General features: G+C 52.0%; 1 protein-coding gene across 8 annotated transcripts in view; it reads left to right on the top strand.

The window, feature by feature from the left end:
• The first annotated feature begins 65 nt into the window (after nt 1–65).
• The window catches only part of LOC126574459 (putative uncharacterized protein DDB_G0271606), a 56393-nt gene continuing 53958 nt past the window's right edge, over nt 66–2500 (top strand). For 2 of the 8 annotated variants that reach the window (XM_050234677.1, XM_050234670.1), the window contains exon 1: nt 66–100. The gene's annotated coding sequence lies outside the window, so the exon portion shown is untranslated. Of the gene's footprint in view, nt 227–307; nt 324–2500 lie in introns of those variants that run through there. The other 6 variants (XM_050234671.1, XM_050234675.1, XM_050234673.1 and 3 more) reach the window with 6 other exon arrangements.

Raw genomic sequence — 2500 nt, 5'->3', positions numbered from 1 at the left:
TGCGCAGATTGTGGCGTGCGCGCCGCTCGCGAACGATCTACTCGCGGCTCGATCATTCGCCTCGAAGTCAGTGTACGCTACGGATCGTGCGCGCGAAGAGGTACTACACGGCTGGCCACGAAAGTGTCGTGCCGCGCGGACACGCTTCTGGTGGTGCCCTCTCGAGGTCGGTTGAGGGTCCGTTTATCACGTTCACGATCACGTTCCAGAGTGTTTTCCCTTTCGGGTTCGTTTTTTGGGACAGTGCAGAAGTTCACAACCAAACTGGACTGTCTCGCTGTGGTGTTCCGGTGTCTTGTGGTGATCGCGAATCGAGCAATCGGGTATCGAGGTGCAAAACCGAATCGAAATCGCATGTCCGCGCGCCCATGCGACGATCAAAAGCGTGTAATTTCGAACAGCAGGCGGTGCAATGGTGTGTTCCTGCAGAGAGCAACGAGCAGCAGCATGTGCTCCGTGGAAGAAAGTTGTGTAGCAGCCCCCCCCTCCGCGCTTCACAGTGGCAAACAGCAGCTGATGATGGTTTTCTGATGCAAAAACCACGATGAAAAAAAAAACGAGTTAACGTGCATGAAAATCGCCAAACGGATCAATAGCCTCTCGTGTGTTGCTCTCGCTCTCTTTCTCTCTGTTGAATTGAACGAATATTGGGCTGGGGAGTTGTTTTTTTTTTTCGGGGGAGCAATACCTTCCTCCCAGGTGAAATGGTTGATTGGGCGCACATCGAAGAATTGGTGAAAACTTTAAAGGATAACCATCTCCGCGCGAGTGAAGGTTAAAAGCTCGCTCTGCCACTCCGTCCACAGATTAGCGCGCTATCGAAGGAGGAAAGAAAACAACGAAATTGTAGCAAACAGAAAGCGAAACAAACAACTGCTGGTCTTCAGCAGCAGCAGCAGCAGCAGCAGCACAGAGTGACACGCAACGAAAGCTGCTGTTGCTGATGGCTGGTGGCTGGTCCTCAACCGCACCGTTGCTGGACAAATGTTACGTTAATCGCTCGTTTTGGCTCGGAATCGCTCGGACTGGCTGGGACGCAGACGCCCGAGTTGGCTACTAGTTGAGCGACTTGTTTAACTTGTTGTTGTCTATGCCACATCGCTCGAGGTTCGTCGCTTGATGTCTGAGTGTGTCTTCCTGTCCTGTGTGCGATCGCGCGCGAGCACAGGCGGACCATGATTTGCTCACCAGACAGCCAGCTGCAGGTGTGCGTGGTGTTTGCGATGAAACCGATGTTTGGCGCAAGTGTCAACCTTCCTAATGCTGCTGCGGTATGGTGTGTGATCGCACGGAGAAATGCTCGAAGGTGACGATCGTGTTTGATTGAACGGAACAGAAAGAGAGTGATCAGAGAGAGAGAGAGAGAGCGAGAGCGTGATCGTGAGGAAGTGGCGAGTGGTTTGTTTGTTCATCGTGGTCGCTCGGGCGGCCACCAACGAATCTAGCGGAATAAACGAACGGAACGATCAATGATCGCATTGTGACAATCGAACGCAGCGAAAGGGAAGGCACCGCTGTCCGAGTTGAAACAAACAGTTTTGAGAGAAAAGTTATGAACCCTGGCCTGGCGATCGTCTCTGTACCGGAAATCCACAGGGGGCGCCAATTCCCAATTAAACATCACGCGCAGACACTAGTGGGACCTCCGGTGATCTTTTGGCGATCGACGATCTTTCTGCAATCACGCTTCCGGAATCTTACGGCCACGACCCGTCTACCGGTCTGGTGGGCCAATGGTCATCTTCCGGTTGCAGACGGCGCGCCATGACGGTTATGAATATGTTTGTTTCCTTCGCATCGAAAATGGGTGGTTCCGGGAAATCCGTTCACCGTCCTCTCTCTCTCCCCTGTCCACGGCTTACTCGTGTCGCGGTGTGTCCCGTTTCGCTTCGGTTTCCGTTTCTGTGTTTCGGTCGGTTGGCCGGGAGGTCCGTGGTGGTGCATTCGTTGCGATCCACGCCGCGCCTCGTCGATATTATTGTTGCAAAAAGAGGAAAGTGCCGCTGCTTTTCACCTGCACCACGCTGCAATTAGCGCGTTTACTCATTGTGTTCCGTTCACTGCTGCACCCGATGGTTGGTGGTTTCGCGTCACACGGGGATCGTGCTGGGCAACGCGAATGTGGAATGCTGAGAAATCGGTAAAGAAGACGTCGGGCCATGGTTTTGGGCTCGAGTAATCCTGAATTCCTGGCATTCGCTTTACTGCTGGTAAGTTTCCAATTCCTCTTTGGCGCAACAGGCCCTACATATTATCATCATTTCACGATAAACACCTCATAAACTGATGAGATAAGATCTTATCAAACCTTTATGGTAGCCATTATTAAGCAAAGTTTATCTCGGAGGAGCTGTAGGAGCGCGTCCTTGAGCGAGACGAAACAAAACATCGACGAATCGATGCGTTACGCTTATCTCGCCTAGCGTAACATTATTACACGATTTGCATATTCGCTCGGGGACGATCGTGTGACGGATATCAGGGATATACAAGGATCAAT

The sequence above is a fragment of the Anopheles aquasalis genome, chromosome 3, assembly GCF_943734665.1.
Source record: "Anopheles aquasalis chromosome 3, idAnoAquaMG_Q_19, whole genome shotgun sequence".
NCBI classification, from domain to species: domain Eukaryota; kingdom Metazoa; phylum Arthropoda; class Insecta; order Diptera; family Culicidae; genus Anopheles; species Anopheles aquasalis.
The sequence above is the reverse complement of the archived record's forward strand: the minus strand, read 5'-3'. Positions and strand labels throughout refer to the sequence as shown.